At 42.9% G+C, this 14,593-nt stretch overlaps 1 protein-coding gene across 6 annotated transcripts in view; it reads right to left on the reverse strand.

Moving 5' to 3' along the window:
• ank2b (ankyrin 2b, neuronal) overlaps positions 1 to 14,593 on the reverse strand; it is a 1,291,078-nt gene that overhangs the window by 327,948 nt on the left and 948,537 nt on the right. The gene's annotated exons all lie outside the window — the stretch shown is intronic.

Consider the following 14,593-nt stretch of genomic DNA (forward strand, 5'->3'; position numbering starts at 1 on the left):
GCTGCAGGAGGAGAGTGGCTGTAATTCAGAATTATTCGATCTGATCTTTCCTCCTAACTGTCAGAAAGTGCCTAGGATAATTTGGGTGCAACACATAGAGGAAAGTGGACAGAGAGGAACGCATACCCCAGGCACAACAACAGGAAAATGTCCCCTAAAGTGTTTTTAGTGCATGTTGTGGCCAGCCCAAGATGGACAGAACTCATGACCTCACATGGATGCCCTTGCGAAAGCCAATTTGAAAGCCAATGATCTGTGAGCACAAAATGTTGGCATCTAATATTCTTCAAGATGTAAGGTTACAAATCTTCAGAAAAGCACAGAAGGAGACCATGAACCAAAAATTAATTAATACCAGCGTTTGGAATACTAGCTTTTGGAATTAAACTGGACAATGGGAGCAAAAAGGCGCCATTCTTAGGGTAGGTGGTGACTCACCCGAATTAAGGACACTCTGTGGTCAGGAACCAAAACTGACTTTATGCACAACAACAATGGAGTTGTTACATGAGGCCCTGAACTTGATTGACCAGGGTGCGGAAAAACAAGCTCACTGGAAACGCCAAGTCTGCAAAAGGACCGAACAACAAAGGAATCACCACAGATGCACATTTTTGGGGAACGAAGTGTAAAGATGGGGAGTCATTTTGAGTCTCGCAGGCTCCATGTGCAAACTGGGAACAGAAGAGTCCATTATTGCAGTCAATCAACCAGAATCACCACAAAGTAACGTATCGATACAAACACTATCAGAAACCGCAGTGGTGGGAGATCAGTCAAAACATGGATATAAATATGTGAGCTAGAAGCGGCTCAGGGGATGAACACAGGCGGAAGGAGCAGATGGACATAGAAGAAGGGTACACGTACAGGTACATGTACATCCACCACCAGTCGTCCATCATCGTGCGTAAGGGTAACGGAAGCGTGGTACCGAAGCGAGGTACAGAACGTACATGAAAGGAACAGCACTGCAGAGAACAGCCAGCAGAATAACCAACTGGTCACGGAACCAACGACCACGAACTTACAAGCCACAACCAGGAAGGGTGATTGTATGTCGCTAGTTGATTTCTCTCGGAAGTCTAGTTCTGTAGTTTTGGTTAGTTTTGTTGCATAATAAAACTGACATTGGGTTAACCCTAAATTTTGTGCCATGTGTTGTCCTTTTCCCCTATAAATTCCGAGGTCAAACAATCAGGGTAGAGAGTAAAACAAATACACGCCCTATAAAGACCATGTTATCCCTTCTATACTCTTTCTATCCTTCTATACTCTTTCTAAAGTCTACTGTAGTTAGCTTCTCCTGCAGCTGGTTAGATGGTTTTCCCTCCTGCAAATCAGACGCTTGTGAGATTTACTGCTTAAAGAAAACAAAACATTACCTTCTATGGAAACAGTGCTCTTATAACATAACACAAAATTGTACTTCTTCGTTCATAGAACTATCACATTGAATCTGAAAAATTGATCTATTTAGGATAAGGTGATCTGCCAGTAAATAGAATATTAAAATACATCACCATTTGGCAATTATTTACTGGAGTTGATTGCTGTCGTCTAACGAGGCTGGATTTTGTACACATCAATTCATGATATATGTGATCATATAGAATGTATTAAATTAAAAAGTAGGATCTCAAAAGTAGTAATCTCAGGATTGCTACTAGTGCCACATGCTAGTCAGAGTAGGAATCTCAGGATAGCTCAGATAAATACGTGGCTTGAGGAGTGGTGCAGAAGGGAGGGATTCAAATTCCTGGGACATTGGAACCGGTTCTGGGGGAGATGGGACCAGTACAAACCGGACGGTCTGCACCTGGGCAGGACCAGAACCAATGTCCTAGGGGGAGTGTTTGCTAGTGCTGTTGGGGAGGGGTTAAACTAATATGGCAGGGGGATGGGAACCTATGCAGGGAGACAGAGGGAAGTAGAATGGGGTCAGAAGCAAAAGATAGAAAGAAGAAAAGTAAAAGTGGAGGGCAGGGAAACCCAAGGCAAAAAGCAAAAAGGGCCACATTACAGCAAAATTCTAAAGGGGAAAAGTGTGTTAAAAAGAAAAGCCTGAAGACTCTGTGCCTCAATGCGAGGAGTATTCATAATAAGGTGGATGAATTAACTGCGCAGATAGCAGTTAACGGATATGATGGAATTGACATCACAGAGACATGGCTCCAGGGTGACCAAGGCTGGGAACTCAACATCCAGGGGTATTCAACATTTAGGAAGAATAGACAGAAAGGAAAAGGAGGTGGCGTTGCTGGTTAAAGAGGAAATTAATGCAATAGTAAGGAAGGACATTGGCTTGGATGATGTGGAATAGGTATGGGTGAAGCTACGGAATACCAAAGGGCAGTAAACGCTAGTGGGAGTTCTGTGCAGACCACCAAACAGTAGTAGTGAGGTTGGGGACAGCAACAAACAAGAAATTAGGGATGCGTGCAATAAAGGTACAGCAGTTATCATGGGCGACTTTAATCTACATATTGATTGGGCTAACCAAACTGCGGTGGAGCAATGCGGTGGAGGAGGATTTCCTGGAGTGTATTAGGGATGGTTTTCCAGACCAATATATCAAGGAACCAACTAGAGGGCTGGCCATCCAAGACTGGGTGATGTGTAATGAGAAAGGACTAATTAGCAATCTTGTTGTGCGAGGCGCCTTGGGGAAGAGTGACCATAATATGATAGAATTCTTTATTAGGATGGAGAGTGACGCAGTTAATTCAGAGACTAGGGTCCTGAACTTAAGGAAAGGTAACTTCGATGGTATGAGACGTGAATTGGCTCGAACAGACTGGCGAGTGAGCTTTAAAGAGTTGACGGTTGATAGGCAATGGTAAACATTTAAAGATCACAAGGATGAACTTCAACAATTGTACATCCCTGTCTGGAGTAAAAGTAACACGGGGAAGGTGGCTCAACCGCGTCTAACAAGGGAAATTAAGGATGGTGTTAAATCCAAGGAAGAGGCATATAAATTGGTCAGAAAAAGCAGCAAACCTGAGGACTGGGAGAATTTTGTAATACAGCAGAGGAGGACAAGGGTTTAATTAGGAGGGGGAAAACAGAGTATGAGAGGAAGCTTGCTGGGAACATAAAAACTGACTGCAAAAGCTTCTATAGATATGTGAAGAGAAAAAACTTAGTGAAAACAAACATAAGTCCCTTGCAGTCAGATTCAGGGGAATTTATAATGGGGAACAAAGAAATGGCGGACCAGTTAAACAAATACTTTGGTTCTGTCTTCACGAAGGAAGACACAAATAACATTCCGGAAATACTAGGGGACCGAGCATTTAGTGAGAAGGAGGAACTGAAGGAAATCCTTATTGGTCAGGAAATTGTGTTAGGGAAATTGATGGGATTGAAGGCCAATAAATCCCCGGGGCCTGATAGTCAGCATCCCAGAGTACTTAAGGAAGTGGTCCTAGAAATAGTGGGTGCATTGGTGATCATTTTCCAACTGTCTTATCGATTCTGGATCGGTTCCTATGGACTGGAGGGTAGGTAATGTAATACCACTTTTTAAGAAAGGAGGGAGAGAAAAAACGGGTAATTGTAGACTGGTTAGCCTGACATCGTAGTGGGGAAAATGTTGGAATCAATTATTAAAGATCAAATAGCAGCACATTTGGAAAGCAGTGACGGGGTCGGTCCAAGTTTATGAAAGGGAAATCCTGCTTGACAAATCTTCTAGAGTTTTTTGAGGATGTAAGTGGTAGACTGGACAAGAGAGAACCAGTGGATGTGGTGTATTTGGACTTTCAAAAGGCTTTTGACAAGATTCCATACAAGAGATTGGTGTGCAAAATTAAAGCAAATGGTATTGGGGATAATGTACTGATGTGGATAGAGAACTGGTTGGCAGACAGGAAGCAGAGAGTTGGGATAAACGGGTCCTATTCAGAATGGCGGGCAGTGACTAGTGGGGTGCCACGGGGCTCAGTGCTGGGACCCCAGCTATTTACAATGTACATTAATGATTTGGATGAGGGAATTGAGTGTAATATCTCCAAGTTTGCAGATGACACTAAGCTGGGTGGCGGTGTGAGATGTGAGGAGGATGCTAAAAGGCTGCAGGGTGACTTGGACAGGTTAGGTGAGTGGGCAAACGCGTGGTAGATGCAGTATAATGTGGATAAATGTGAGGTCATCCACTTTGGTGGCAAAAACAGGAAGGCAGAATATTATCTGAATGGCAGCAGATTAGGAAAAGGGGAGGTGCTGCGAGATGTGGGTGTCATGGTACATCAGTCATTGAAAGTTGGCATGCAGGTTCGGCAGACGGTGAAGAAGGCAAATGGTATGTTAGCCTTCATAGCTAGGGAATTTGAGTATAGGAGCAGGGAGGTCTTACTGCAGTTGTACAGGGCCTTATTGAGGTCTCACCTGGAATATTGTGTTCAGTTTTGGTCTCCTAATCTGAGGAAGGACGTTCTTGCTATTGAGGGAGTGCAGCGAGGGTTCACCAGACTGATTTCCGGGATGGTAGGATTGACATATGAGGAGAGACTGGATCGACTGGGCCTGTATTCACTGGAGTTTAGAAGGATGAGAGGGGATCTCATAGAGACATATAAAATTCTGACGGGACTGAACAGGTTAGATGCAGGAAGAATGTTCCCGATGTTGGGAAAGTCCAGAACCAGGGGACACAGTTTAAGGATAAGGGGTAAGCCATTTAGGACTGAGATGAGGAGAAACTTCTTCACTCAGAGAGTTGTTAACCTGTGGAATTCCCTACCGCAGAGAGTTGTTGATGCCAGTTCATTGGATATATTCAAGAGGGTGTTATAGATATGGCCCTTATGGCTAAAGGAATCAAGGGGTATGGAGAGAAAGCAGGAAAGGGGTACTGAGGTGAATGTTCAGCCATGATCTTATTGAATGGTGGTGCAGGTTCGAAGGGCTGAATGGCCTACTCCTGCACCTATTTTCTATGTTTCATTGTTTATAGATTTTCAAATCCCTTAGGCTCCGTGTGATGGTTAACTGAGCCTCTAAAACGATCATACACTAGAAATACGCACTCTAAATTTGAAATTAAATATGAAACATGTCATATATTTTATTAAAGTTATGCAGCAAGAGCAAATCTTTTAGAGGGAGGTCAATAACCAGTAATCACACAAAATGAAACTGCATATTGTTTTACTGAGCCTGTGCTCGGTAAAACTACAGATGTTGCCACAACGGTGACCGATGATGAGAATTACCTACAGCTATCCAGGTGAGAGAACTCAGTGGACACAAGCACCGTCACATGAGCTGGGCTGGCTTCAAAACACATTTCTATTTGTTTTCATGTCTTTATTAAAGTGTAGATTGTGAGATTTTACTGTCTGTTTTGAGTGAGAGACAGAATCTCACAAAAGAGTTTCTGCATCTTCTAGTGTAATTAAATCAGACATTATTATGTAAGAACACAAGAAATAAGATCATGAGTAGGCTATTTGGCCCCTTGAGCCTGCTCCACCATTCAATAACATCATGGCTGATCTGATCATGGATTCAGCTCCACTTCCCTGCCAGCTCCCCATAACCCTTTACTCCCTTATCGCTCAAAAATCATCTATTTCCGCCTTAAATATATTCAATGACCCAGCCTTCACAGCTCTCTGGGGCAGAGCATTCCATAGAGTAACAACCCTCAGAGAAGAAATTCCTCCTCATCTTAGTTTTAAATGGGCGGCCCCTTATTCTGAGACTATGCCCCCTAGTTTAAGTTTCCCTATGAGTGGAAGTATTCTCTCTGCATCCACCTTGTCAAGCCCCCTCATTATCTATGTTTCAATACGATCACCTCTCATTCTTCTGAATTCCAATGTGTATAGGACCAACCTACTCAACCTATCCTCTTAAGTCAACCCCCTCATCTCTGGAATCAACCTAGTGAACCTTTTCTGAACAGCCTCCAATGCAAGTATATCCTTCCTTAAATATGGAGACCAAAATTGTACGCAGTAGTCCAGGTTGTGGCTTCACCAATACCCTGTACAATTGTAGCAGAACTTCTCTGCTTTTATACTCTATCTCCCGTGCAATAAAGGCCAACATTCCATTTGCCTTCCTGATTACTTGCTGTACCTGCATACTAACTTTTTGTGTTTCATGCACAAGGACCCCCAGGTCTCTCTGTACTGCAGCACTTTGCAATTTTTCTCCATTTAAACTATAATTTGCTTTTCTATTTTTTCTGCCAAAGTGGATAACCTCTCATTTTCCCACATTATACTCCATCTGCCAAATTTTTGTACATTCACTTAGCCTGTCTATATCCCTTTGCAGATTTTTTGTGTCCTCCTCACAATTTGCTTTCCCACCCATTTTTTATATCATTAGCAAACTTGACTACATTACACTCGCTCCCTTCATCCAAGTCATTAATATAGATTGTAAATAGTTGAAGACTCAACACCAATCCCTGCGGCACCTCACCAGTCACTGTTTGTCAACTGGCAAATGACCCATTTATCACGACTCTCAGTTTCCTGTTAGTTTGCCAATCCTCTATACATGCTAATATATTACCGGCAATCCCGTGAGCTTTTATCTTGTGCAGTAACCTCTTACGTGGCACCTTATCGAATGCCTTCTGGAAATCCAAAAACACCACATCCACTGGTTCCCCCCTTATCCACCCTGCTCGTTACATCCTCAAAGAAGTCTAGTTACATTACTAATCATAACATTAATCATAAAAACTTAATAGCGTATCAGCATTAGCATTAATATTACATCATCCCATCAGTATGTAGTAATAATCAAGAGGTTTTTGTGTGTGAATGCTCATGCACACTGGGTTTAACCAAGTTCAAAACCTGTGACCAAAATTTGTCTGTTGTGTTCATTTGCAAATACTCAGATTTTGGTCAATTGGAATTATTTCAGGTTTATGTAGACTTACTTTTCCATTTTACATTCTGTATGGACACACAGAACTATTCTGATGAAAGGTCATCGATCTGAAACGTGAACTCGATGTTTCTCTCTGCTCAGATGCTGTCTGATCAATTGATTGTTTTCAGCACCTGGAGAATTTTACTTTTTATCATCTGTCAATACAGTGAGGCAGCATTCATTCAGACTGAAGTGGGGAGAGGCATCTCTGAATTGGATCCCTGGAGGTGTAGGTATAAATGCCAGTATGCCTTATGCAACAGTGTGGGAATGTATTCATACTCTCTGTTGGCATATGAAGAATGATGCTCTAGCTGTGGGATTATAAACAGTTTTTATAAGCTTTTACTTCTGATTTTCTAATAAAGGTCGGCCCAATAATTATGCCCCCGGGTTCGGCCAGGCTGCCAACTTTGGATGCCAGGCCGCTGGCCCGGCCGAAACCCTCCCTGGTGGCCCAGTGGACCTAACTTAAAAAACTACAGAGCTCGCTGTGGCCCTCCCCTTTAAGTGCAGGGGAGAGACGTGATGACACGTCCACGCGAAGACGTTATCAGCACAATGCTGATGACTGACAGCGGCGGACACTGTGCCCGCCCCCACTTCCATTTCCATTATGACTGACTTCTGTCCCACTGGAGAAAAAGACAAAGAGCTGAATTTCGCGCAAGAGGCCACTGCATCCATTGCGGCAGAGAAAATAGCTGAAACACGCTAAGTTCGCCCTGTTTCCGGTGGAGGTGTATTTCGGTCCCAATAACTCCCAGCATTGAGAATCCTATGCTCGGCCCTGCTCTATTCTCACATCATTGACCTTGTTAAGGGTGAGCAGATGATCCTTTTGTGGCTCTTCAGGTGCATTGCCACTGGGGTTATGGTGAGAGTGCACTAGAAGGGCTGTAAATATTTGGCCCCAATAGTAATAAAATGCTTAGAAATAGGTTTTAACCTCTCGGTATTACAATTTTTCAAGATTATATTTTTTTAAAACCATTTATTAAAATTCATTAGCTTTCATTGCAATTACATTTATTATTAATTTCAGTTAGGGTACCCATCAGATATTAGATTGCTGCTGATTAAAATACATACTGTCCTATTTAAAAAAGGAGGCAGACAAAAAACAGGAAACTATAGACCAGTTAGCCTAACATCTGTGGTTGGGAAGATGTTGGAGTCCATTACTAAAGAAGCAGTACCAGGACATTTGGAAATGCAAAATTCAGTCAGGCAGAGGCAGCATGGATTTATGGTGGGGCAGTCATATTTGACAAATTTGCTAGAATTCTTTGAGGATGTAACGAAGAGGGTGGATAAAGGGGAACCAGTGTATTTGGACTTCCAGAAGGCATTTGACAAGGTGCCACATAAAAGGTTACTGCACAAGATAAAAGTTCATGGGGTTGGGAGTAATATATTAGCATGGATAGAGGATTGGCTAACAAACAGAAAATAGAGAGTCGAGATAAATGGTTCATTCTCTGGTTGGCAATCAGTAACCAGTGGGGTGCCACAGGGATCAGTGCTGGGACTCCAACTATTTACAATCTATATTAATGACTTGGAGGAAGGGACTGACTGTAACGTAGCCAAGTTTGCCGACGATACAAAGATGGGAGGAAAAGCAATGTGTGAGGAGGACACACAAAATCTGCAAAAAGACATAGACAGGCTAAGTGAGTGGGTAAAATTTTGGTCGATGGAGTATAATGTTGGAAAGTGTGAGGTCATGCACTTTGGCAGAAAAAAATCAAAGAGCAAGTTATTATTTAAATGGAGAAAGATTGCAAAGTGCTACAGTACAGCGGGACCTGGGGATACTTGTGTATGAAACACCAAAGGTTAGTATGCAGGTATAGCAAGTGATCAGGAAGGCCAATGGAATCTTGGCCTTTATTGCGAAGGGGATGGAGTATAAAAGCAGGGAAATCTTGCTACAATTGTACAGAGTATTGCTGAGGCCACACCTGGAATACCGCAATCAATTTTGATTTCCATATTTACGAAAGGATATACTTACTTTGGAGGCAGTTCAGAGAAGGTTTACAAGGTTGATTCCAGAGATGAGGGAGTTGACTTATGAGGAAAGGTTGAGTAGGTTGGGCCTCTACTCATTGGAATTCAGAAGAATGAGAGTTGATTTTATTGAAACGTATAGGATTATGAAGGGGCTTGACAAGGTGGATGCAGAGAGGATGTTTCCACTGATAGGGGAGACTAGAACTAGAGGGCACAATCTTAGAATAAGGGGCTTCCCATTTAAAACTGAGATGAGGAGAAATTTCTTCTCTCAGAGGGTTGTGGATCTGTGGAATTCGTTGCCTCAGAGAGCTGTGGAAGCTGGGACATTGAATAAATTTAAGACAAAAATAGACAGTTTCTTAAACGATAAGGGAATAAGGGGTTATGGAGAGCGGGCAGGGAAGTGGACCTGAGTCCATGATCGGATCAGCCATGATTGTATTAAATGGTGGAGCAGGCTCGAGGGGCTGTATGGCCTTCTCCTGCTCCTATTTCTTATGTTCTAATGAAGCTTAATAAGTAATATCTCCATGTCATAAGACACAGGAGTCAGTAGCAAAAAAGTCTTCCATCATTTAAGAAAAAGGTTTCTAGTGTTTGGTATATATTTTTGAAATTTTGTGCAGTTCACTCACAAACTGGTGTATTCTAAGTGCATGGAATTGCTAGACAAGATCGATCTAAATCACTATACTATCCTTGCTGTCACATGGTAGAACAATAGTGGAGTTATTGACCAATGACTGCAATCAATCTCTATCAATTAGTCTACAATGGACACAGACATGAGGTGACGAAAATTGCCAGTGCTGGAAAGCTTTTGGAACCATAGGTTCAAAGTCACCTGTTGCAGCCAAGAATGCTACACTTACCATATGTCATATCTCAAATTATTCATATATTTTATCCCAAAATAATATTTTCTGAAAGAAATCGATCTAATTCGCAAGTGAATGAATCAACACTAACTGCTTCCACCGAGTCCCTAGGGAGCCTGTTCCATAAATTTATCACTTGCTTTGTGAAAGATTGTATCCACGGGTTAGTTTTGAATTTAGCCCCTTTCAAGCACAGACTCTGTCCTCTCATTCTACTGCTCTGGACAACGTGAAACAGCTCACCACGGTCTACATTATCTAGTCCCTTTAGAAATCACATAACCTCTCAACCTTCTGTTTTCCACTGAGAACATGCAAAATTTACATAATCACTCATCATAATCCAATCACTCCATCCCCTCAAACTTTCTAGTTGTCCTCTTCTGTATCCCCTCAATAACTGCAATATCCTTTTAGTACTGTGGTGACTAGTTTAAGTTTAATATCATTTCCAACCTTGGAGATATGTGAGGTAAATCAAATTAATTAAAATATGAAGGAGAACTGAATGCTTTTTCAGTAATGAATAAAGGAGTACCATCTTTAGATAAAGTGTTTAACCAATCTTCTTTCATTTCAAAATAAACAGACAACTTAAATTATATCAAAATGTCATCACTTATTTTGTGTGTGATATAATTGTGACACTAATGATAATTCTCCAATATCCAACAAAAACACATTTGTCAAATATTTTTTTCAAAAGACATTGTCCCTTTTCTATCACCTTTGTTAAAAAATAACTAAACAACCTGGATGCTTGTGTCCCATGGTAACAGCAATGGCAAGAAAACCCAAGAGATGTTTCAATTAAATAATATAACAGGGCAATCACAGGCTACTGTTTTTATTTAAAAGGTAACAGATGGGCAATGCTTTAAAAAAATATAAAATTGAAACATCATTTCATGCAATACTAAAGCTGAGGGTGTAGGATGCATACAAATATAGTCAGTGATACTGGCTATACCCATAGCAACGTTAAATAAATTGCTAATTACACAATTAAGAAGATGAATATGGAAAGTATGAGGTCATGCACTTTGGCAGAAAAAAATCAAAGAGCAAGTTATTATTTAAATGGAGAAAGATTGCAATGTGCTGCAGGGGACTTGTGCATGAAACACAAAAAGTGAGTATGCAGGTACAGCATGTGATTAGGAAGACCAATGGAATCTTGGCCTTTATTGCAAAGGGGATGGAGTATAAAAGCAGGGAAGTCTTGCTACAGCTATACAGGGTATTGGTGAGGCCACACCTGGAGTACCGCATGCAGTTTCGGTTTCCATATTTACAAAAGGATCTACTTGCTTTGGAGGGAGTTCAGAGAAGGTTCATTAGGTTGATTCCGGAGATGAGGGGGTTGATTTATGAGGAAAGGTTGAGTAGGTTGGGCCTCTACTCATTGGAATTCAGAAGTATGAGAGGTGATTTTATCGAAACGTATAAGATTATGAGGGGGCTTGACAAGGTGGATGCAGAGAGGATATTTCCATTGATGGGGAAGATGAGAACTCGAGGGCATAATCTTAGAATAAGGGGCCGCCCATTTAAAACTGAGATGAGGAGAAATTTCTTCTCTCAGAGGGTTGTAAATCTGTGGAATTCGTTGCCTCAGAGAGCTGTGGAAGCTGGGACATTGAATAAATTTAAGACAAAAATAGACAGTTTCTTAAACGATAAGGGAATAAGGGGTTATGGAGAGCGGGCAGGGAAGTGGACCTGAGTCCATGATCGGATCAGCCATGATCTTATTGAATGGCGGAGCAGGCTCGAGGGGCCGTATGGCCTACTCCTGTTACTATTTCTTATTTTCTTATGTTCTTATAAAGTAACATTATTGGTTTGGTGATAAAATTGTCTTTTGCAAATGGTCCTTTTGAACCACTGAAATGTTGAATTACCCAAAAAAAATAGTCGGCACCAAATGAAGTTCTAGTTCCAAAAGAGGATATGTTTTCCCAATTGAAAGAAATGCTGCTCCACAAGTAGAATACATTCTACTTATCAAACATAAAAGCTCAGTGCAATCAATCAATCATCATACGCAGTCCCTTGGAATCGAGGAAGACTTGCTTCCACTCTTAAAATGGATTCTTAGGTAAATGAACAGTCCAATACGAGAACCACAGACCCTGTCACAGGTGGGCAGATAGTCGTTGAGGAAAAGGGTGGGTGGGACAGGTTTGCCGCACGCTCTTTCCGCTGCCTGCGCTTGATTTCTGCATGCTCTCGGCGATGAGACTCGAGGTGCTCGGCGCCCTCCCGGATGCACTTCCTCCACTTAGGGCACCCAGTGATGCACTTTATAGCTTAATAACATCAAATCTACAGGGGTAAATATCATGTGAGCGATTTCTCATTTTCGTCCAAAACAAGAGCAAGATCGGCATAGCAGGCCTGCCTGTTCTTGCCAGTGGAATGCCTAAGATACTTGGAGGCCAGAGCATCATTTGCATGATGCCAGCCATGTTTAAGGGTGGGAGGGAAATTTCCTGTGGTGTATTTGAACAGCCTCTAGAAGTCCCTTTGTGGACCACTAATTGGGAGACTCAATGCCTGGTACAAATGGGCAGAACAAAATTGCAGTTGGGATCCTACAACCTGCATATCAGACCAATTTGCATCATTAGGCAGCCTGCTTACTGTCTGTTCCTGCCCAACCCCCACCAGATGCATACGGGCTGCTCACCCATTTGCAGACCTGCATGAAAATTGCAGCTGGTGAGAGCTGGCCGTCAATGGAGCAGCTGAGATGCAGCCCCCTCACCCCCATCAATTTTCAATTGGCAATTGCCCGATTTTCAGTCATGAAATGGGAGGCACGCAGTTGAAAAGCTTACTCTTAAACACTAATAACATTCAGTATAACAAGGTGATCAGAAACTAATTTTTAATTTCAAACTAAATCAGATTGAACACCTTGCATTGGTTATGATATTATAAGAATGGCAAATTCTATTTTTACTGTAAATTAATATTTATTCTTTCCTGAGTAGTATATTAATTTTTTTTTTAATGAATAAATGATTGTAAGACGGGATATAAATTTCCTCAATCAATCAATCAATGCCCAAAAACCAGGCCACTCTGATCAATTGATGGGGGAGGGTGGGGGCGGAATTTTCAACTGCAGCTCAAAATGGGCACAAAGTTGCCGAGCAGCTTTGTCACTCACCAAAAGCTGGTATCGAGAAGCCTGAACCATATTCAGGTTCGGGAGGGAGCCGATTTTAGAGCAGGGTGAGCAAGAGCCGCAGTGGGCCACTTCTGCTCCGACAGGGCCCACAAAAATAAGAGAGAAAGCAATCTGGGGCCTATTTGTACAGCAGCCACCAGCAGTCCCTTTAAGAACCAAAGTTAGGCCACACGCTGTCTGACACATTTGAATTACATCAGGCAGCCTAGGCTGTCTAAGGGGTAGCCGAGGTTCCTTCCTGACTTTCCTCTGCCGACTACCTGTTTTATAGGCGAGAAACAAGCAGGCGGCAGTTGAAAATTATCCCCAAAAGGCTTGTCCAGTGGTCTGAGTCAATGTTGTTATGATACACACCGAGCTTGAAGTGTGGGAATAAGAATATAAGAAATAGAAGCAGGAGTAGGCCATATGACCCCTCGAGCCTGCTCTGCCATTCAATAAGATCATGGCTGATCATCGATCTCAACTCCACTTTCCCACATGATCTCCATATCCCTTCATTCCCATAGAGTCCAAAAACATATCGATCTCAGCCTTAAATTATACTCAAAGACTCAGCATCCACAGCCATCTGGACAGAGAATTCCAAAGATTCACAATCCTCTGAGTGAAGAAATTCCTCCTCATCTCAGTCTTAAATGGCCTACCCCCTATCCTGAGACTATGGGGCCTCGCGATAAGGGCTGTTACCTCAGGAAAGCGGTGGCCACGCGGCGGTGTCAAATGGCCGCCGATTTGTAGTCGAATAGCCACCGCTCGCGAAATTTGACCCGGTGGTTTTTCCGGCGGTCAACATATTCTCCCCACTCCCCTCACTTCCACCCTGATGTTGCCGAAGCCTCCTAACTGCACACTGCTGATGTCCTGCCCAGCAAGCAAAATTCAGCTATAGAAATCTTCCGGCCGCCACTCGGTACCCTCAACAGTTTTTTCTGTCGGTGCACTGTGTTTGCACTGTGTGTAAAATGGCGGTGCAGCCTCCATTAAAGGGGAAGGCGCACTGCCGTGGCCACCATCTTATTTTTTTTTGGCGGCCGACTGCTAGGTCAGCCCGACAATTAAGCCCTCGGGTTCAGCCGGGCCACCAACAGGCAGCCTGGCACCCCCTCTTGGGTGCCAGGATGCTGGCCTGGCCAAAACACCCACCAGTAGCCCAGTGGACTGAACTTAAAAAGCTGCAGAGCTCGTAGCGGCTCTCCCCTTAACTGATGTGCCAGCGCGATGATGTCACCAGCCTGGCACTGATGACTGACAGCAGCGGAGACTCTGTCCGGCCTCCACTTCCGCCCCCATTATGACGGACACTCTGCTCCCGCCCCCATTATGATGGACCCTCCGCTTCTGCCCCCATTATGACAGTATCTCTGTTCCCGACCCACTTTGACTGACCTCCGCCCTGCTCAAAAAAAAATGACAGTGCTGAATTTCGCAAGGTGGGCCGCCACATCCTTTGCAGTGGCCAAAACACCAAAAACGGTAGGTGCAACCCGTTTCTGGCAGGGGTGAATTTTGGTGCCTATGCCCCCTATTTCTAGACATTCCAGCCAAGGGAACGTTTGGACTTTTCCAAGTGTATCATTTATTTGTAGGT

Source organism: Pristiophorus japonicus, chromosome 2 (assembly GCF_044704955.1).
Source record: "Pristiophorus japonicus isolate sPriJap1 chromosome 2, sPriJap1.hap1, whole genome shotgun sequence".
Classification (NCBI taxonomy): Eukaryota; Metazoa; Chordata; class Chondrichthyes; family Pristiophoridae; genus Pristiophorus; species Pristiophorus japonicus.